Here is a 24,411-nt window from a genome sequence, read left to right as displayed (position 1 = left end):
ACCAGTCTGTTCTGATTAGATCAAACCCTATAATATTTGAAAGCAATTTCATCTCTCTGGAGCAGAAGTGCTCTCCGAATGTATCATCAAGAATCTCTGTTTTATCGATCAGGCATTTGTGATGCAAATAAATCACAACCTCAGCAGATAATTTATAGAAAGGAATTGAGGACATTTTCTGAATCAGTTTAAAAAGTTCTTGCTACATTTAAATAATGGGGAAACAAGAGAGAAAAGTGTTACAATTTGAGTTTATTCTTCTCTATATTGCTGTGCTCATTGCTAAATATTAAATTCTATGCAATAAACAAGCAGATGTCTGAATCATTTTTAGATAAGGTAAATTGACTATTTTGCTCACTCAGTTATTATCTCAGGTGAAGTCCATTTTCAGCATTGTTATATGCTTGCAGTGACCAAGTGGGTGTTTGGTTTCAGTTTGATGGAGGAGATGATGGGAAGGACGAAGGCTGAGAAGATCACTCGGGTCCCTCTTTACTCCATTGACAACATTTTATTGAGTGTTGCTTAAAAAGGACTAAAAGAATTCATTTTCCATCCAGCACATATTATCTTTGAGTCAGTAACATCTAGAAGGAGGTTTAGGTAAAGGTTCCATTATAGTCATTGCCAGGCTGGGAAATAGCTTCTTCCTGCAGGCAATGAGATTGATTAATGATATTCTGCAACTGAGTAAATGTCCCCAAATATTTATATATGTTATTTTTAATTATAATCATGTTTATATGTGTTTATTATATTCTGTATATCGTGTGTACACTGTGGCCTGGAGAAGCACTGTATTGTCTGATTCTGTGTGTACAGTCAAATGATGAGGAACTTGAACAGGTGCAGACTCGTGGCATGGTTGGTATAGTGGTTAGCGCAACAACTTTACAGCGCCAATGATTGGGACTGGAGTAAGGTTTGAATCCCAGGCTCTCTGTAAGAAGTTTGTATTTTCTCCCCCATCTGTGTGGGATTTCTCCAGGAGCTCTAGTTTCCTCCCACCCTTGTAAATTGGGTGGCATGAATTCATGAGCTGAAATGGCCTGTTACCATGCCGCATAAATAAATAAATAGACAAATATATATATATATATATATATATATATATATATATATGTGTGTGTGTGTGTGTAAACTATTTCTGAAAATCTGAAAATATCTTCATTGCCTTGAAAAGCTCAGTATTTCCATATTTCTTTGGAGCAGTGGCAGAGATAAATGATAAGCATTGATGGTGGTAGGAAATTCCCATTCCAAGAGCTTCCTGCCCTAGGGCTATCGTGTCCCTGTATTTAAGTATCTCTAGCAGTAAGAAATGGAATGGGGCTCCATATGTACAGGCATTGACCACCAAAGGTCTCCTCATTTTCATTAATATTCTTAGTTACAGCAATCCTTCTGGGTGAAGGTAAAAGAGTCATATTATGTGTGGATCGAAGGTTTGGTGAGTTTTCATAGGTAACTGGAAAACTAGGAAAGAGGTTTACCTAGTGACATTAACTTGGCTGCTCAGTGAGATTAATTCATGATAATGGCAGAAACATGAGCCTTTGAGAACTCTAGGCATATTATACAATGAGAGATGAACTGTAAATAACAACCCTAAGAAATGCTTAATCCAAATAATTTTAAATCTCAAACACCCTGGAGTTCACCATCTGTTCTCAATTTATGCATGGTACCATGAACCAACATATTTTCTATCCATTCACTGCAGCTTTCAATGCATCATACAAACTCTCCTTCCCTCCATATAGTTTCCACTACCTTGGTAAAGCAGTCAATATATTACAGGACTCATCCCATCCTAACCACATTCACTTCACCCTCCTTCTGTCAGGAAGAGATTCATGACTATAAGATCACACATCACCAGATTCAAAGAAAGTTTTGCGACTGACATAATCAGACTCCTGAATGAACCTCATTCTAAAATAATACTGCCTTTGACCTGTTCTCTGTAATCCCTCTCTGAACTCTGTACTGCTTTATTCCTGCAGTTCTATGCATGAGTTAACCTGCTGAACTCTGTGTAAAACAAACCTTCTCCTTGCACCTTGGTTTATGTGACAATAAACTTGACCTTAAGTAAGCAATAGAGTATCTTCCTTTCTTTTGAAAATAGTTTTGATTTTCAATAATAATAAGTTTGTACAGTACAATTATGGAAAGTGCTAACAGGAAAGAGAAGATAAAGAAAAGCATGATGAGAATAATCATACATATGAATTCCCAAAGCACAGCCATAATAATAAAGAATGGACTTAATATATTTAAATGATTCAAAACCCCTAACCCTAAATAAGGTTGAAAGTTAATGTTGATGAGACAAAGTAGCTCACTCTGAAGTGGGACAATACAGTGCTAAAGTTCTGTATTTTCACTAAACCTTGAGATTATGGTAATAGACCATGAACAGTTCCCATAACATTTGGAATCTAATTTTTGAGTCATTAATTGGGTATCTAAATATGGCACAATATTTGTATGACATTGCCTGGATTATGTACATCAATCCATAAATTCCACAGAGAGAGGAAATGGAAGATGCATTCAAAATACTACCAGTTTAATCTCAGTGTTATTATTATGTTTACCTAGAGAAGATATGCAGCTGTTGCCATGGATTAAGCTTTGCAGCATGTTACACATATTAAAGTTAGAATTCTTTCCCATTCAATAGACTGGAATAGATAATAGAATGCTATACCAAAAGATAAATACCTGAAGACTATGTTTGTTGTCCTTGGGCATCAACTCTTCCCTTTTGACCATTGTAACTAAGTCGGTATTCAGAACACATTAAACTCAAAATTATTCTAAAATGGTTCACAATGCTGTATTGTAAAGGTAGTTTTGTGACCACATACAAACATTGATCAAGCTTTATATCAAAGCATGCTACAAGGGGACCAGTGGGATTTTTAAATGAACAGTCAAAACAAGAGATGAAAAGAATATGAAGGAATTATTCATACAAAGACACTCATACGATTGACTGATCTTATGCATACATTAACCAAGGAACAAGCAGATTTAATCAGCCAAACAACAATGGAAATTTATTCAGATTCAGTGGTCTTGCCCGTCAAACTCTGGTGCTCAACCATTAACAAGATTTGCATATTAACATGAAGAGTAATCACTATGGTTCCACCTAACCTGTATTTGTGACACATTGCTTTGAAATATCAGACACAATTGTGAAACACCCATTTACCAGCATTAACTCAGCTCCTGAAGTCCAGAAAATATCCTATTAAATCTTCTTCTTTATATTCTTGTAAACTTATGGATATCTTTCCTGTGGTTAGGTGACCCAAAAACTTCACACAATGCTCCAAATTTGTCTTCACCAATGTCTTGTGCAATTTTACCACAACATCCCAATTCCTATACTTAATAATTTGATTTATGAAGGTCAATATTCCAAAAGCTCTCTTCACAACTACTTGTGATGCCACTTTCAGGGAATTATATATCTCCATTTCCAGATCCATCTGTTTTACCACACTCCTCAGTGCCCTTCCTCTTACCGTTTATATATTTTTCTTGGTTTTTCCTTCCAAAATGCAACACCTCATACCTGTCTGCATTGAGTTCCATCTGCCATTTTCCAGCCCATTTTTCCAACTGATCAAGATCCCTCTGCAAATTCTGAAAACCTTCTTTGCTGTCCATAACATCTCCAAACTTAGTGTCATCTCCAAAAATTGCTAATCCAGTTATCCACATCATTGATGACAAACAACAATAATCTTGGCACCAATCTCTGAGGTATAACACTATCACAGACCTCCAGTCTGAGAAGCAGTCATCCACTACCACTCTCTGGCTTCTCCTGTGTAGCCAATGTTGAATTCAGTTGACTACCTCCCAATGAATACCTAGTGTCTGAATCTTTTTGACTACCCTCTATGTGGTATCTTGTCAAAGGCTTTACTAAGATTCATGTAGATAACATCCACAGCTTTTCCTTTATCAACATTCCTGGAAACCTCTTAAAAAAACTATACAAGATTGGTTAAATATGACCAACCATGTACAAAGCCATGTTGACTATCCCTAAGTAGTCCTTGGCTATCCACATACTTGTATACTGATCCCTAAGAACACCTTCCAATAACTTACCTATTACTGGTGTCAGGCTCACTGGTCAGTATTGCCTGTATCTGCTATACACTTCTCTTTCCTTCCGAACAAAATCCCCAATATCCTTCAAAAACCAAGGTACCCTATGCTTGTTTACTTTGCCTTTAATCCTGACAGGGACATTGAAACTCTGCCCTCTCAAAATTTTACTTTTGAAGATCTTCCACTTACCTAGCATATTTTTTTCCCATAAAAGAACATCCAAATTAATGCATTCTGGATCCATTCCATTTCCTTAAAATTAGCCTTTCTCTAATTTAGAATCTCAACCTGAGGACTAGACCTATCCTTCTCCATAATTAACTTGAAACTAATGTCATTATGATCACTGGGCTAAAAATGTTCCCCTACAGATACCTCTATCACTTGTCCTGTCTTATTCCCTAATAAGAGGTCCAGTATTCCACTCTTTCTCATTGGTATCTCAATATTTTGATTTAGAAATCTTTCCACAACAGATTTGACACACTCAAAGCCATCCAGCCTTTTTACAGAATGGAAGTCCCAGTCAATATTTCGAAAATTAAAATCTGCTATCACATCTTTGTTTCCTGCAGCTGTTTGCTATCTCTCTACAGATTTTCACAAGATCACAAAGATTTTCACAAGATCACAAGACAAAGGAAATGAAGCAGGCTACTAGGCCCATCAAGTCTGTTCCGTAAATCTACACTCAGCTACTCTACACTAGTGCCAATTTCTGGCCTTTTCCCCATATCCCTTGACACCCTCACTAATGAGATATTTGTCTATTTCTTGTTTAAATACTCCCAGTAATATGGCTTCCACTGCTATATATGTCAGTTAGTTCCACAGATCCACAATCCTCTGGTTAAAGACGTTCTTCCTAATCTCTGTTTTATATGGATAACCTCTAATTTTCAGACTATGGCCCATTGTCCTCAATTCAACCACCAAGGGAAATATCTTACCAGGATCCACCCTATCTAAACCTTTCAAAATGCGAAATGCCTCTATGAGATCTCCTCTCATTCTCCTATATTCCAATGAAAACAATCCAAGAGCTGCCAAACACTCCTTGTACGTTATCCCTTGCATTCCAGGAATCATCCTAGTAAATCTCCTCTGCACCCTCTCCAACAACATCACATCCTTTCTAAGATAGGGGCCCAAAACTGCACACAATACTCCAAATGAGGCCTCACCAGTACCCCATAGAGTCTCATCAACACATCTCTACTCTTGTCCACTATTCCTCTTGAAATGAATGCCAACATAGCATTTGCTTTCTTTACTACCAATTACACCTGATTATTAACTTTTAGGTTTTCCTGGATGAGGACACCCAGGTCCCTTTGCACATCTTAGGTATGAATTTTCACCCTATCGAAATAGTATTCTGCCTGTTTATTTCCACTGACAAAATATACAACTGTACATTTCTCTATGTTAAATCTCATCTGCCATAATTTTGCCCAGTCTCCTAATCTCTCTATATATCCTTCTGCAACTTTACAGTTTCAACTCCACTTCCTACTCCGCCACCTTTCTTGGTGTCATCCACAAATTTGGCCACAAAACCATTCGTATCACAATCCAAATCATTAATATGAATTGTAAACAGCATCAGCCCCAATACCGACCCCTGTGGAACCCTGCTAGTTACAGGCAGCCATTTTCTCCTCAAATTCTCATTGACTATTGGGCAATCTACAATTCAACCCCATGAGATGGTCATCCTTTTCCCAGTCCTCAATTCCATCCATATAGCTTCAGTGGACAAGCCCTATACTGCGTGAGCACAGCTGTAATATATTCCTTGACAAGCGATGCCACTCCTCCCCCTTTCTTTCATCCCATTCTATCATGTCTGAAACAATGGAATCCCAGAACATTGAGCTGCCAGTCCAGCTCCTCCTGCAGACAAGTTTCACTGATGGCCACAATGTCATAATTCCACATGCTAATCCACACTCTAAGATAATAATTGATGTGAACCTTCAACTGTGCTTCTCTTTTTACTGATGCTGCCTGATCAAAAGAGTCATTCTGATATTTACTGAATTCATTGATAGTGATAAAATTAAGTTTTCAGTGCAAAGACCCAGAGCCAATATCTCCAGGAGTTCAACCCAGTATTACATTGACTAATCGTAGCCAACCATTTCAATCTGTGCCCCATTCCTAAACTCACATATCTATCCATGGCCTCATGTACTATCCCACCAAGACCATCTGTAAATTGGAGGACCAATACCTGATTTTTCGTGTGGGCACTCCCCAACTGAATAACATTACCATCAACTTCTCTGGTTCCTGCTTCCCCCTCCCTTCCCTTTTCCCTTTCCCTTAGCTCTCCACCCCCCTTCCCTCTCCTTTCACAGAGGTGTCCCTTCTCCCCATTCTTGCTGCTGTGCCCTCCCTGCTTTATCCTCCCTTATCCACCTTATTACCTCCTGCCTTTGGGTCCATGCTCCTCCCCCTTCCCTGTTGTATCAGGGTCATTGGGTTCACAAAGAGACGAGTCTCGACACTAGTGTTACAATCAGAGGTAACATGAGAAACAAACAGGGGAAGATGGCAAATTATACTTAATTCCTCTACTACTTAATAGCTATATACACATTCACATCGGACCCAGGTTCTATTCCGATACCAGTGGCCGCTTATTGTCTACACGCTACAAGACAAAAACTATAATGGTGTAAGCAGCCAGATCAGGCACAAGGGATTCCAATACCGGTAGCTGTTTATCCTACCACACTCTCCTGCACGTGTATGGAATTCATAGACAGAGATTTCAGCAGACACTCCCGATCCCTGTACCTTGGGGTATGGCTCAGAGCTAAGTAATATACAGGGACTTAAATGCACAATCCCAGTTCCCTGTACCAACGGTGGGTATTGGGGATGGTTCAATGCTAAATACTAACAAACAATACTACGGTCCCACTCTAAGACTAGTGCACACCTTACCAATGACTCCTCCAGTTGTCTACAGTTAGGCGACCTGGCGTAGAACAGCATTCATAGTCAGGACTAAGGAGCAGAGAGAGAGAGAGGAATGTGGCATGCATCAATATTTATATTGTGCTGAGCTGGGCGTCTGGCTAATGATGATGTCGATTCATTTAAATTAGTGGAAAAGTGTGCATTAATGGGTGCCTGGAGTCTAACTTGATTGGCAGATGATACAACTTGTGACTCGGTTTCAAACAGGGAGGTCACGAGATCTTCCGAAATTCACATTGTTCCATACAGGAAGACCACATGTTCCTCCATAATCCACATATAGCATTACTCCCCTACTAATTTTTTTGGATGTCTGCCAACATTTTTCCATATGTTAATGAAGAGCTCGAGTCTGAAACATTGGTTTTGTATTTTTATATTTGCTATATAAAGTATGGCTGCATGCGCGATGAAAGGCTTGTTTCTTCTCTGGACAGGACGGCTTTGTAAGGTGAGCCTGGTGGGCAGCTCGCTTCTTTGCCAGCAGCTCCTGGATTTCCTGGCTGTTTTCGTCGAACCAGTCCTTGTTTTTCCTGGAGGAGAAGCCCAGTACCTCTTCAGTGGATTGCAGTATGGTAGTCTTCAACTGATCCCAGAGGGTTTCAGGGGACGGGTCCGTGAGGCGGGTTGCATCGTCGAGCTTCAGCGCAAACTCCGGGAGATCCAAAATGAGTGGTAGACTAGCCTCACCAAACGAACCCAGCTCAGCGCGGACATTGGCGACTTCAGGGGTTTCTACGAGGCTATAAAGGCTGTGTACGGCCCCTCACCCCAAGTCCAAAGCCCGCTGCACAGCTCAGACGGCAAAGTCCTCCTCAGCGACAAGATCTCCATCCTCAACCGATGGTCAGAACACTTCCAATCTCTTTTCAGTGCCAACCGCTCAGTCCAAGATTCCACCCTGCTCCAGCTCCCTCAACAGCCCCTAAGGCTAGAGCTGGATGAGGTCCTCACCCAGGATGAGATATATAAGGCAATCGAACAACTGAAAAGTGGCAAAGCAGCAGGTATGGATGGAATCCCCCCAGAGGTCTGGAAGGCTGGCGGCAAAATTCTGCATGCCAAACTGCATGAGTTTTTCAAGCTTTGTTGGGACCAAGGAAAACTGCCTCAGGACCTTCGTGATGCCACCATCATCACCCTGTACAAAAACAAAGGCGAGAAATCAGACTGCTCAAACTACAGGGGAATCACGCTGCTCTCCATTGCTGGCAAAATCTTCGCTAGGATTCTCCTAAATAGAATAATACCTAGTGTCGCCGAGAATATTCTCCCAGAATCACAGTGCAGCTTTCGCGCAAACAGAGGAACTACTGACATGGTCTTTGCCCTCAGACAGCTCCAAGAAAAGTGCAGAGAACAAAACAAAGGATTCTACATCACCTTTGTTGACCTCACCAAAGCCTTCGACACCGTGAGCAGGAAAGGGCTTTGGCAAATACTAGAGCGCATCGGATGTCCCCCAAAGTTCCTCAAGATGATTATCCAACTGCACGAAAACTAACAAGGTCGGGTCAGATACAGCAATGAGCTCTCTGAACCCTTCTCCATTAACAATGGCGTGAAGCAAGGCTGTGTTCTCGCACCAACCTTCTTTTCAATCTTCTTCAGCATGATGCTGAAACAAGCCATGAAAGACCTCAACAGTGAAGACGCTGTTTACATCCGGTACCGCACGGATGGCAGTCTCTTCAATCTGAGGCGCCTGCAAGCTCACACCAAGACACAAGAGAAACTTGTCCGTGAACTACTCTTTGCAGACGATGCCGCTTTAGTTGCCCATTCAGAGCCAGCTCTTCAGCGCTTGACGTCCTGTTTTGCGGAAACTGCCAAAATGTTTGGCCTGGAAGTCAGCCTGAAGAAAACTGAGGTCCTCCATCAGCCAGCTCCCCACCATGACTACCAGCCCCCCCACATCTCCATCGGGCACACAAAATTCAAAACGGTCAACCAGTTTACCTATCTCGGCTGCACCATTTCATCAGATGCAAGGATCGACAATGAGATAGACAACAGACTCGCCAAGGCAAATAGCGCCTTTGGAAGACTACACAAAAGAGTCTGGAAAAACAACCAACTGAAAAACCTCACAAAGATAAGCGTATACAGAGCCGTTGTCATACCCACGCTCCTGTTCGGCTCCGAATCATGGGTCCTCTACCGGCATCACCTACGGCTCCTAGAACGCTTCCACCAGCGTTGTCTCCGCTCCATCCTCAACATCCATTGGAGCGCTTTCATCCCTAACGTTGAAGTACTCGAGATGGCAGAGGTCGACAGCATTGAGTCCACGCTGCTGAAGATCCAGCTGCGCTGTGTGGGTCACGTCTCCAGAATGGAGGACCATCGCCTTCCCAAGATCGTGTTATATGGCGAGCTCTCCACTGGCCACCGTGACAGAGGTGCACCAAAGAAAAGGTACAAGGACTGCCTAAATAAATCTCTTGGTGCCTGCCACATTGACCACCGGCAGTGGGCTGATATCGCCTCAAACCGTGCATCTTGGCGCCTCACAGTTTGGCGGGCAGCAACCTCCTTTGAAGGAGACCACAGAGCCCACCTCACTGACAAAAGGCAAAGGAGGAAAAACCCAACACCCAACCCCAACCAACCAATTTTCCCCTGCAGCCGCTGCAACCGTGTCTGCCTGTCCCACATCGGACTTGTCAGCCACAAACGAGCCTGCAGCTGACGTGGACTTTTACCCCCTCCATAAATCTTCGTCCGCGAAGCCAAGCCAAAGATAAAGTATACTGTTTGACCAGCTGAGTTTCTCCAACATTGTGTTTTTACATCAACCACAGAGTTTGGAGACTTTTGTGTTTTACTTCTGACTTCAGCAAACTTTCTTTGAGGGATGCTTACCTTGATGAAATTCTCCTTTGCTCTCTGAAGGGAATTCTGTGGGATTCTCTCTCACTGCTCCCAATCTGTAATCCTGCTGGTCTCAAGCTCTACGACCATGTACTCTCCCAGACTGGCTTCCAAAACCACATTGCCCTCCTTGCTACTTGCCTCCACTGCATTCTTGTGCCTTGTGGTTTCCATCTCCAATTCCAGGCCTCCCAGTTTGATCCTTGAAAGGATCTGCAGTACTTACGCAGTACTGATTGCTGTCCTCCCATTGACTCCTACGTGTTACCCTCACTTCAATATGGAGATAATGACAGTAACTCACCCTCACACTGCCATAGTTCTGGACCTCATTGGCCATAGCCTGCAACGGACTCCTCCTGTACTTCACTAGCCACTGGATCCACCTGCTCTTGTCTCCCTACGGTCTTCACCATCTTTGACCTTCAACCTGGATTCCGATCTCGGCCCCGCCCACTCGCCCTCCATATCTGATTGGCCCTGGCAGCTTCAGCCACCAAATGCCTGCCCTAAGGAACTTCCAACGCCTCAGGCACTGATTTCAGTCTGATCCATGGCTGCCTGCTTACCCGAGCCCCCAAAGCCACGACAAAGCACTCCAACCTGGAACCTAGACACATGCCTACTAGGGACTCTGAAGCTTCAACCGTGACCTCCAGCCTGGACCTCAAACGCTCATCAACTGGAGTCCTTGACACATCAGCCATCAACTCCCGTCTAGGCCCTGGCCACCTGCCTACCAGAGTTCCCAATGCCTCGGCCACCGACTATTGCCTGGGACCCAGCCACTCAACCTCCAGATCGCCCTGCTACTCCCACGCCGACTCTGCCCTGGGCCATGGAACTTCCGATGCTGACTCTCACCACATGACTCCTGATGGCACAGACACTTACCGCAGTCCCAATTTTACTGCTGGATCCTACAGATTCATTATCATCTCCTTCCATCACTCCTCTTTCTTCCCTATCCTACTACTCTTTTCCCTACTCTACTCCGACCTCCCCCTCTGATCTTTTCATCCCAACCCTCATCTCTCCAGTGACCCCCTACCCTCCACCTCCCCTTCTAACCTCCCCTAACACCCCTCTGACATCCCCAACCCTCCTCTAACCTTACCTAATCCCTACCTCTCTACACTGACTTTCCTTACCTTTTATCTCCATTTGCTAACCTCCCTAACCTTCCTCCTCTCCCCAACACCCTCCACCATGCCAACTCTCACTCTGCCCTATCTGGCCTTTACTATCCCCTCTGACCTTCCCCTCTCTGACAAAGTTCTCAGTCCTTAGTAAAGGCTTTATCTTCACCCTGCTCTGCCCAGACCTTCATGAGTTCTGCATACACCACAATGCCAAACTCTTCTTCCATTGCCTCTGTTTCAAAAACTACTTCCATGATCTCTACTCACCCACCAAAGACCCCTTCTACCACTTTAAGCTTTCTTCCTCCTCTTGAACACCTTATCCCAGCCAGGTGCCTGCTCTGGATCTTTTTATTTCCTCAGAACACTCTCCCCTCCATTCTCTCCACAACAATCTGAACCTCACCATCAAACACACAGAAAAGGGTTGTGCTTTTGTGGTCTAGTGCACTGACCTCTACCTTGCTGAGGCCAAACACCTCCTCCTACTTGCCCCTTCCACAGGACCCCAGCATATTACATCAAGCCACCATCTTTAACCTCATCACTGCTGATCACCTCCTTCCCACAGCTTCCTATCTCATTTTTTCCCATCCCCACAATGCCCAACTCTACACCCAAGATACACAAACCGAACCATCCAAGCAGACCCAATATTTCTGCTTGCTCTTGCCACTCTGAACTAGTATCATCCTACCTTGATTCTTATCTTTTCTCCCCTGGTCCATTCCCTCCCACCTACATTCACCATGCCTCACATGCCCTCCATCTCTTCAATTACCTCAGATTCCCTGAACTCAGAGTCAGCATCAGACCTGGGATGGCAGTGGCAGTGCCAGCATCAAACTAGGGGAGGGACGGCACAACAGCGCAAACATTGAAACGGGTAAGGGGTGGCAGCGGCAGTGTCAGACCAGGTGGGTTGGGAATCACAATTATTTATTTGGGTGGCATGGCCTGTGAATGCCCCCTACCATAGCGCCGACCCTGCCTGAATTGGTCCACCTCATTTTTACTACGTACATCCAATCCCTTTATACCTCAACCCATACAGAAGGTCTCAAAGCACTTTATTTCTTTCTTGACAAGAGACCGAAGCACTCATCCTCCACTACTACCCTCCTCCGCCTGGTAGAACTTGTTCTCACTCTTAGTAACTTCTCCTTTGATTATTCTCACTTCCTTCAATTTGAAGGAGTAGCCGTGGGTACTCAGACAAACTACACTTGTCTGTTTGTGGGCTTTGTGGAGCAATCAATGCTGTAAACCAAAATAAGCAAGGCCCCTCAACTCTTCCTCCACTATAGTGATGACTACATTGGAGCTTCCTCATGCACCTGTGATAAGCTCATCAACTTCATTCATTTCATTGCCATCTTCCATCCCAATCTCAAATTCACCTGGTCCATCTCCAACAATACTCTCCCCTTTCTTGATCTCTGTCTCATTCTCGGGAGACAAGATTTCCACTGACATATTTTACAAACCCACTAACTACCACAACTGCCTCAACATCACTTCCTCACACCCTGTCCCCTGCAAGGAGGCAAGCTTTACACTGACATATTTTACAAACCCACTAACTACCACAACTACCTCAACCTCATTTCCTCACACCCTGTCCCCTGCAAGGATTCTATTCCTTTCTCGTAGTTTCTCTGTCTTTGCCGCATCTTATCCCATATTGAGGTCTTCCAGTCCAGATCACTCCATAGTGATTATGTCTTTCTATGGACTCTTCTACTATCCCACCAAGACATCCGTAAATTGTGGGAACAACAAATTTCCATCTGGGCACACTCCAACCTGATAACATTAACAACAACTTCTCCAGTTTCCACTAACCTACTCTCCATTCTCCCTACCTTCACTGTTCCTTTTGTATTCTTTCCCTTGGCTCTCCATCCCTTTCCCTCTCTATTCACATAGCCATCCCTCCTTTCCCTGATTGCAGCTGTGCCCTCCCTCCCTTATCCACCTATTACCTCATGCTAATGAGACAATGCTTCTCCCACTCCACCTTCCCCCACCTCTGCCCTACCATTTTATTAAGGCGCCTGTCGGCATTTTTCAATACCTTGGTGAATGGCTCGTCTGAAATGTTGGTTATGTATCTTTATCTTTGCTATGTAATGTACACTGTTTGACCTGGTGAGCTTTTCCAGCATTGTGTTTTTTATTACATTAACCATAGCTTCTTCTTAAATGACCTGCTGCCATGTTTGCTGAGTGAAATAAATTGCAATGATCAGTCCCTTTATCAATTTTACATCTGCTGACCAATGTTCCAATATTTATAAGGAAGGGTTGTTTATTATGCCAGCTTTTTGAACACATTGGAAGTCTTTTGTCATTCACCATACATCTCAGTGAAGCTGTGGTTATTTCTCTGGGGTTTCCTGCAATCCACAGAATATCATGAACGATTCTGTGAATTGCTGACTCACAGTGTTTGGAGACATGTTTAAAAAATGTCTGGGTCGATGTTAAAAAGATTGAAGATGATCAATTGATACAACCTGAGAACATTGTATATTATCTGAGGTTCATATTTGGATACGTGTTACAAGATGATCCTAGGGCTTCAACATGTGAGACAGTCTACAAGAATTGACAATAAAAAACAACTATTGAACAGACAAAAAATTGCTGGAGGAACTCAGGACATTAGACAGTATCCATGGGCAGACCTTGTCGGTCTGAGACAAAATGGGGTCTCCCAACCAAAGCTTGGATTAATATTTTAATAAATGCCATTTTAATGATTACAATGCAGATTCAATTTGGAAGAGTCTGCAACAGAGCATTACAACTTAGGCAAGATTAGAGCATTTGTGAAGTGGAAGACTCCACTTTATGTCATAAATAGCCATATTTTTAAGGGAGTGAGGGGACAGCCACAATCAGGTGAAGGGGTGAGGATGGCTATGTGAATAGAGAGGGAAAGGGGTGGAGAGCCAAGGGAAAGAAGACAAAGGAACAGCGAAGGGAGGGAGAATGGAAAGTAGGTTAGTGGAAACTGGAGAATTTGTTGTTAGTGCCATTAGGTTGGAGAGTGCTAAGACAGAAATTTGTTGTTCCTACAATTTATGGGTGGTCTTGATGGGATTGTACATGAAGCCATGGTGCAAAAGGTGCCAACTCTTTTCTAGAATTTGGAATGCATAAAGCAAACAATGATAGTGAGAATTAATGGAGTAAGATATCTGGGAAAAAGTACACTCAGCTACTGGGAAATTATGATCAAATATCAATCTACTTTAGGAATAAATGAAGAAGTGTTCTCTGGTAATGTTACAGCCACATTCACAAGCTACAAAATAATATAAAGTTCACTGGGAGAAAATTCCTCGTGACATAAGTTGCCCAAATCGCTTGACAGTGCAAGCAACGTGAGTGAGCCAGAGAAAGCTTTTTAGCTACTCTTAATATCTAACATCCTTCAATAAATCCTTGGGGTAAATGTTCATGTCTACAGAAAGGACATCTAATTGGAGATATTAACCAATCTATTCCGTTGACACTCATAAGTTCTGAAGCCTTTTTGCCATTTTAGGCTGATGCAAGAGACAGAAGGCTTTTATTTACAAGATATGGATAACATCCCTGTGTTGGTTGCTCACACTGAACTGGGGGCAGGCTTGTAGCATGATAGCTGTAATGATATGGATTGTACATAGTCATTGGCTGGTAAAGGCACGGGCTGGCCCGCCCCCTGATGACACTCTCCCCTGTCACCTTGGCCATAAAGGTCGAGCCATCTCTCCCTTCCCTCCACTTCCTATTGTTCTATTGTTCCCCTCAGTCTTTGTCTTTATGGTTATTGGGGCAACTGGTAGTGCCCATCAATTTATTGTACAGAAAATTTTAACATCTCCGGTAATGGAGAGGTTGCTGTGCCCCGATCGGCTTGAGGTGGATCCCCAAGTCCCGGGTGCATCAGAACTCCTCTAACAGTGGATCATTTGTTTTAACAACTTCCTGGAAGCCGCTGCTGGAGTGGTCGACTCAGAAGAGAAGAGGCTGAAGGTTCCACAGGCAAGAGTTGGTCACAGGGCTTTCCAGGCCATCAGAAGCTACACGAACTACACCAAGGCGATGGCTGAGCTACGAGCGCTATACAAGCCCAAAGTCAATGAGGTCTACTCCTGCTACCTCCTGGCATCTAGAAAACAGTAGCCTGGTGAGTCAGTAAAGGAGTTCATCCGAGCCCTGATAACACTGGGAAAAGACTGTTTGGGGAACCCCCACAGTCCCTGTGCCGGGGGCCCAGTGCATGGAAGACCTGGTTCAGGATGCTTGCATGTCAGGGTTGAGGTCGGACTATATCTGACAACATCTCCTTGAGGAGGATCAACTACTACTAAAATGGGCAATCCAATTGTCCAGGACTTTAGACTCGGCCCAGCGCCATGCAGAGTCCAATGTGTGCAGAAGTAGGCCTATTCCATACACGTCACCGTGAGGGCTGCCATCCTGGGAGTCGGCGTCGGGGACAACCAACCCAACCGTGGTTGTGGAGGCACCGGGATCTACGAGATGCTCGGGCTGCATGAAAAAGGGGCATTATCAATGGGTCTGTAAGTCCATAGCCCCATCCCAAAGCAGCATGGCGTGTATGGCTGAGGAGCCAGTGCCGGCTGCATGCGCAGTAAGGGGTGCGCCATCTTACTCGCTGCCGCCCCCATCCTCTTTGCAGTGACAGCCCTCTTTGATACCACTTCCACCCCGATGATGCCACGTCTGCCTTCTTCATCAACTTTGGCAGCGTGGTCAACATGGAGGCTGCCATCTTGGACATCGGGCCTCCTCGCCGACAACAAAGATGACGCACCCATCCTGGCATCGATCACCTTGAAGCAGGCCAACCCTCACCCGATCACAAACTCCATGATGCAGATCGAGGTGAATGGGCACAAGTCAAACTGCTTTTTTAATAGTGGCAGTACTGAAAGTTTTATCCACCCCGAGGTGGCCCGTAAACTCAATGATCCCCATATGGCCAATGACTGGATCCGTGTCGAAGGTTGCAAAAGACCAGCAGACTTGTATCAAGGGGGACTGTGTGGTGTCTCTGATGGTGGAGGAGGGAGAATGACTTTTTGTTGTTGGTCATGCCCCAGCTATGTGCACCGATCCTCCTAGGCCTCTACTTCCAGAGTCAGTTCAGGAGTGTGACAATGGCATTTGGAGGCCCACAACAGCCCTCACCATTTATAACCCATAGTTTACAGACACCCCCAACTGAGTACCCAGCCTCCGGCACCGACCTGCAGCCTCACCACCCTGCGGGTAACCCCTCCTTCACTATTTGCAAACCTCACCCCAGACTGTAAACTGATTGCCACCAAGAGCAGGCGCTACAGCACTGAGGATATAGCGTCCATCCAGGCCGAGGTTCAGTGACTCTTGGCGGAGGGGATTATAGCCCCTAGCTCCAGCCCTTGGAGGGCACAGGTCCTTGTGGTCAGAGGGGCAGGCAAGCCCCGGATGGTGATTGATTATAGCCAAACAATCAACCGCTTCACCCAGTTGGTTGTGTACCCTCTACCCCCGATGGTCGACTTGGTCAAGATCGCACAATACAGAGTCTTTTCAACCATTGATCTCAAGTCGACTTATCTTCAACTTCCCCTTCACCCAAACGGCCAGCTCTACTCGGGCTTCGAGGCCGACGGCACACTTTTTCACTTCCTGCAGGTGCCTTTCAGTGTTACTAATGTTGTCTCTGCTTTTCAGAGGGTTATGAATCAGATGGTGGAGGAGCTCAAGCTAATGGTGACATACCCATACCTTGACAATGTCACCATCTGCTGCCATGACCAGCAGGACCATGATGCAAATCTCACAAAGTTCTTAAGTATGGCCAAGTCTCTCAACTTGATGTACAATAAGGACAAGTGTGTGTTCAACACAGACCGCTTGGCCCTCCACGGATGTGTCATGGCCCTGGACCCTGACCACATGTGACCTTTTATAGAGCTCCCAGTTCCAAACACCCTAAAGGTGCTGAAGAGGTGCCACTAAGAGGTGCTGATTTCCTATTATGCACAATGGGTGCCCAACTATACCGATAGGCCCACCCCCTGATTAAGTCCACAGCCTTCCCGTTATTTGGTAGAACCCCAAGCTGCATTCTATCAGATCCGAGGAGACATCGCAAAGGCCACACAATGCCTCTGATTTCACACTGACCACCACACTTAACCAGGCAGGCAGGCCAGTAGCATTTTTCTCCTGCACCCTGCACAGTCCCAAAGTACGACACTCCTCAGTCGAGAAGGAGGCACAAGCAATCGTTGAGGCGGTGCACCACTGGCGACATTACATAGCTGGTGAATGGTTTACCCTACTGACAGACCAGGCCTTCATGTTTAATACTAAACAGTGGGGTAAAATCAAAAATGAAAAGATTCTTAGGTGGAGGATCAAGCTCTCCACCTATAATTACGACATCTTGTACCAACCAGGTAAACTCAACGATCCCCCCTCATGCCCTATCCTGGGGGATGAGCACCGGGACGCATCTCGACCACCTCCAGGCCCTCCACAACAGTCTGTGCCACCCCAGAGTCACAAGGTTGTACCACTTTATCAAGACTCAGAACCTTCCATACTCCGTTGAGGATGTCAGGTCCATGACCAGACGCAGCCAGATCTGTGCTGAATCTAAACCAAGTTCTACCAACCCGACAAGGCACATCTTATTAAGGCCAGATGCCCTTTTGAATGGCATAGTGTTGATTTCAATGTCCCCCTACCCACTGCAAATAGGATGCCTACTTCCTGACAGTGGTGGACAAGTTCTCCAGGTTCCCCTTTGCTAGGCCTTGCCCGGATATAACCTCAGCAACGGTAATCAAGGCACTGTGCAGCATCTTCACTGTTCGGGTACTCCAATTATATCCACAGTGATCGGGGGTCCTCGTTCATGAGTGAGGAACTGCGACAGTACTTCCTGGCTAGAGGCATAGCCACCAGCAGGACCAACAGCTATAACCTCAGGTGTAATGGCCAGGTCGAAAGGGAGAACGCCACCATCTGGAAGGCAGTGCTCCTGGCCCTTAGGTCCAAGAACATGCCGGTGTCCCGCTGGCAGGATATTCTGCCTGAAGTGCTCCATGCCATCCGATCGCTCCTGTGCACTGCAACCAACACCGCGCTGCATGAACATCTGTTTGCTTTCCCTAGGAGATCGGCAAATAATTGCTGACAATCCCAGGGCTGGTCCTACTATGGAGACACGAGAGGAGCCATGAGACGTATCCACTGGTGGAAGACGTCCACCTCATACACGCCAACCCTCAATAGGTGTTTGTGAAATACCCTGATGGCCACGATGACACTGTGCCTATCTGAGACCTGGCGAGGGCCAAAGATCCTGAAAATGTCCTGTCCACCACTGACCACCCCACAGAGCAGACCACCCCACATTGGAACTCAATACTAATGGCTGAGTCGCCTGGCTCTCCTCTCCAGGAGTTGGTCCCCCAGGAGACATCAAACCACCCCCCCCGACCATCATCACCCCAACCCAGACAATACCTCCCCTGACCCGCCCCCCCCAACCCGTGGCAACGTCCCCTCCCGAACAGCAGACCATGGACACACCTTCCCCCCCCCCCCCCTTCGGTCCCGCAGAAGGAGGAAGTCGCCGCTGTGACTGAACCTCTAGTTAGACAGAATTTTTTTTGTTTGTTGGTTCCACCTCTGAAAAAAGTGGGGGGAGTTCTGTTTAAAATGAAGGGATGAATGTAATGATATGGATTGTACATAGTCATCGGTTGGTAAAGGCACGGGCTGGCCCGCCCCCTGATGACACTCTCCCCTGGACTCCTCCCCTTAAGCCTAGGCCATAATGATCGAGCCACCTCTCTCTTCCCTGCACTTACCTAGCTTGGATTCGGACCAGCACAAGTCTTCTGTACAATAAAGCCTATTGTTCCCCTCAGTCTTTGTCGTTATTGGGGCATCTGGTAGTGCACATCAACAACCTTTATGGGGAAGAAAGGGGAGGAGTCACAAGCCAGCCAGTGAGAGCATGGTCAACCCGGAAAGGTCATGACATTTACATATGGCAAATATATACAATAGTGGTTTCACCACATAGGCCAAGTCCAGTTTAAAATCTGGGCTATCGGCGACATGAGATTGTCTCCAGTCTGTGAATACTAATAGCTTCTCCCTTTCCATCTTATTCTAGCTTCCTCTGGATCAAGCACTACACACAAAGAGGCATCTCTCCATCATAAGTATAGGTGATTGGCCAACATTCATAAATATACTGATCATATATTTACAAAAAAAAGCATATCATTGACTGAAAACCATCAAGAATAGTAAAGAATTAGCAAACACTCAAAGTATTATACAAATCTGAACACAAAGTATATTTAGAAATTTCAAAATACACAGTACTCTCCTGAGTCATTTTCTAGGAACTATAGATTGACTAAAGCTCATACTTAATATTTTGGTTCTCGTTCCTCAAGAGTTATCCTTCAGTGAAAATAGATACCTGAGATGAAATTCAGTTCTCTTCAATTTGCAACCACAGCAATCCAGACATGCAAAAATAAGCAAGTCTACTGGTTACCTGTAATTCCTGTCCTCCTGGATGTTTCTACCAATGCAGGCAATTCAAGTCAATAGAAAGAAACAATCTACTTTTTGTCTGCAAATTCCTATTGTTTCTTTGGAAGGATATGTGACCCACTCCTTGGTATCAGATATGTTCGTTGAACAACCACAGTATTTGCAAGTCAAACACTTATAAATATAAATTTTAAGGGGGTGAGAGATAGATAGATAGATAGAGAGAGAATGAATATGAGAGGGAAAGGGAATGAGAAAGAACAGAAGTTCTGCCTAATTAGTGTAACAAGTAAATCGTCACAGTTAACCATGTACTTGCCACATTAAGGCACCTCCTGCATTATCTATGGAAAAAAAATGCAGTTTCATTGCCCTCATTGATTACATCAGAGCCACCAAAATCAGAATGGAAACAAGTCATCCTTGATCTTGAGGCCCAAAAGAAAAAAATATCTACATTCCTTGCCCTATGTTCGAGTAGTGGACTGCACTTTATGTTAAAGGAAATTTAATATCAATAGCGAGTACACAACATAAGGAAGAACATTTGTTCATTTAATGCTCTTCACATCCCAGAACATTCAAAACCATTTTTCAGCTAAGAAACATATTTTTCAAAATGTGGTTTTGAAGCTAAATTCAGTAATGGAGTTGACGTCTGTGTTGTTGCAACCTTCCCTGCTAGTTAATCAGTAATCATTTTACTGCATTGCAGATAGTTTTTTTTATAAGCTGCAAAAGACAGAATATCTTTATCTCATTAAATATTCTACATCTCTTTTATTTTCTGTTTCTTACTCCTTTGTTTCACATTCTCCCTCTCTTCATTCCTTTTCTCTTTCTGTCTTTAAATTCTTTCACTTCTGAGTCTTCTGATTTCCTCTTTCTCTATTCTCGTTCTGTTCAGTTTATCACCCTTGTTTCCTTCCGCTCTCTCTGCTTTGTTCACTAACTGATTCTCTTTTATCTCTGTGCAAATTTTCTCAATTATTCTGTTTCTTCTCAGTTTCTCTCCTTTTTTATATTTCTCAGTTTAGGATCTGCTGCTCCATAGTTTTCTTTCTTTCTCACTTTCAGCCTTTCTTTTCTCTTTCTTGCGATGTCATGAAGAATTGGGAGGCACAGTTGGCATAGCAGTTATCACAATGCCTTTACAGTGCCAGCGATTTGGACTTTGGTTCGAATCCTGCACTGTCTGTAAGGAGTTTATATGTTTTCCAAGTGGCTGCATTAGTTTTCCATGTGGGCTCCAGTTTCCTCCCACCATTCGAAACATATTGGGGCTGTAGGTCAATTGGGTGTAATTGGGCAGCACGGACTCATGGGCCGAAATGGCCTGTTACCCTGCTGTATGTCTTTTTTTTTAATTGCCTCACATTATTATCATTTTCTGTTTTCTATCTCTATTTGTATATTTTGTTCACATGGGCTGGAATTTTGGAAGTCACTGGAACTGAATTTTAGAAGCAGACTTCAATACATATACATTATACATCATTTTTAGGATATATTATAGATGATTTATTCTTTTAGTAATTAGTTATTAAGAACAGAATTTTATCATTTTTTTGATTATCTTTAAAATAAACATTTCCCAACAGCTGGTTTCAAATACTTGGAGATATAATGGTAAGCATCAACATTTGCAAAAGGATTTCTTATTTACAGTCTCGTGGGACAATTCACTGACATTAATAATTGAAGTTCCGGGGAAGACTCTCTGAATTTGATGTCACCATGCCATCTCAGTGCATAAATAAGTGTCAATGCAACTGAAATAATAGCAGCAAGGACAGACTCATTATAGGTTGCCAGTGTAAACTCCAAGCAAAGAATTCAACTTTGAAAGGCTTTTGTTAACAAAATGGCACATTTTGAAAATGCTACATTGCAACAGTGAGCATATTTGAAAGGTTACATGACTTGTCACAATGCAATTTTATCAGTGTACTCAATAAATGCTAATTTCATCTCAAAATCACAGATCAATGAAAATATATTTCTGTTTTTATTCACTCAAATTAAGTTAATGTATAAACTTATGCTCTGGAATATATTAGAAATCCAGCTTGTTTTGTTGGATCTTGAAAATTCTAACTTTAGCAAAAGAAGCAAGAAATTTGCTTCATTTTGTATTTTCCCCTGTGAATGCAATGGAATTAACAAATTTAAACAATTATTTAAAGTGGGAAAGATCTATAGACTACGTTTATGCATGTTTAAATATCATATTATAATGGTTGGTTAACAAAGGCTTTTAATGACGTATTGTCTTCACTCACACAACTATGTGTGGGCAATCCTGCAAATGCAGATCAAAATATTGTCTGTACATAAACGATTTTATATTTTAAAAAAGTTAAAACAAAGAAAATGGAATATGACAAAGCTTACAATTACTAGATTGTTTGTGGATCACTTAAGAATATACTTTATGTTTATCTTTATGTGCCCGCCACTCATTCCTAAAATTTAAAGTAGTCCATAGAGCTCACATGTCCAAAGTCAAATTATTTTGTTTTTATGCTGATGTATCTCCTCTTTGTGATAAATTCAACAATGGAGATGCTTCATTAATTCATATGTTTTGGACATGCCAGAGACTCGAGAAATACTGGAATGATATACTTCAAAAATTTTCAGTACTTTTTAAAGTTAATTTTAATCCTAATCCTTTAACTGCCTTGTTCAGTGTTGTTGGAGAGAGCAGCACAATTCTAACGGTATCTGATTTGGATGTATTAGCTTTTACTTCTCCTATGGCTAGGGGGAAATGTTCCTCAGATGGAAGAACATTGCTCCACCTACTCAATGGCTATGTGGCATCATGTCATGTTTAAATTTAGAGAAGATTAGATGCTCAATTTCCGAACTGAATTTAAATTTTCAAACACTGCAGGGACATTTTATGAATTATTTTCAGAATCTGATTTGAAGCGTTGACAAATAAGGTGATTTATCACTTTGAGAAGGAAAGAATAATTATTCTTTCCTCTCCTTGCTAAACAGATTTGTTTTTGGTAGTGGGTTGAGATCCTCTTTATATAGTAAAATATTAAATTTTAAAAAAGGAATGATCTGAAAGGGACATGAAAATTGCTATAAAAATGTCAAATACTGATTTCAAGCTCTGCCTGTTCAACAGGATCATTCTGAATGTAAAGAGTCCGAAGCCATCTCTGGAGAATGAAATAGCACATTCCAGCAGTATTTAAAGACTAACTTCATAAATAGAAGGTTGTAAATAACACTTCCTTGGTAAGTCTGCATGAAAATCTGGTCTGCCACTGAACACTTCTTTTCAATTTCCCTCAAGTGCTGTCTCATTCTAGTGACCACATTGATACTCCACTTGCCCTCCCTGATTCTAGATAGTCAGTCAGACTTTATTTCCTGGTTTCTGAGAACAAGCTAAGCAATGCCATAGCATTCACTTGGAGCAGTTGTTGGTGCACCGACTTTGTTTCTTTCCTCCTGGCAATAGGATTGGCACATTTGTACAGGGTGAAGCTATAAGTTAATCCAACCTCAATGCTGAATGAGTATGAAAACACTGATGAAGACATTGAAAAGTCAATAAAGTGCAGGGACAGAGAATTGAGGAAGTAGAAAATACATATGTTGATAGATAAAATAGTAGTGAGTAATTTCCACAAACAAATTAGATCATCAAGAATGAAATAAACCAGACAATGCTGGGAGATTGGAAGGAGGAGTGAACTGTGTAAAGGGATTGTATCACATGAAATAGAATATTGAACATAGAACTTTGGCCTTCGATGTTGTGCCAACCTATTGTAAACATATTCCACAATCTAAACCTTCTCTGCTTCATATATATGACCCTCTATTTTTTCTTTGCATGCATTTGTCTGTTTAAGAATATTTTAAATGTTCCTTTTGTATCCCTAGCAAAAGTATTATTACAGGCATCCACATCTCTCCGTGTAAAACCAAAACTTACCCCGATCTATCCCTTAAACTTTCATCTCTTCACTTTATACAGATGTCATTTGGTGATCCTGCGGAAAAAAAAAAGTACTGGCTGTCTACCTCATAACCTTGTAGACTTTTATTAAGTCATATTTCATCCTTCTTTGCTTCAAAGGGAAAAATCCTGGCTCTGCTCACCTTCCCTCATCAGACATATTTTCCAGTCCAGAAAACATCTTTGTTAATTTCCTTTGCACCCTCTCCATAGCTTCTATATCCTTCCTGCACTGAAGTTACGAAAACTGACCCAATAATCTAACTCAGTGGTTCTCAACCTTTTACTTTCCACTCACATACCACTTTAAGCAATACCTATGCCATAGGTGCTCTGTGATTGGTAAGGGATTGCTTAAGGTGGTATGTGAGTGGAAAGAAAAAGTTTGAAAACCACTGTTTTAATCGTACCTTGTTATGTGCACATTTCATAACACCAAAGGAAATGGGCCAATTACTATTTTTCTTAAGCAAAATATTTCAGTAAGAGTTAGGTCTAGAGCAATGATTCTCAACCTTCCCTTCCCATTCACTCACCACCTTAAGCAATCCCTTATTAATCACCTTAATCCCAAGATCGTGTCAAGATCGTGTTATATGGCGAGCTCTCCACTGGCCACCGTGACAGAGGTGCACCAAAGAAAAGGTACAAGGACTGCCTAAAGAAATCTCTTGGTGC

Source organism: Narcine bancroftii, chromosome 1 (genome assembly GCF_036971445.1).
Source record: "Narcine bancroftii isolate sNarBan1 chromosome 1, sNarBan1.hap1, whole genome shotgun sequence".
Classification (NCBI taxonomy): Eukaryota; Metazoa; Chordata; class Chondrichthyes; order Torpediniformes; family Narcinidae; genus Narcine; species Narcine bancroftii.
The sequence above is the reverse complement of the archived record's forward strand: the minus strand, read 5'-3'. Positions refer to the sequence as shown.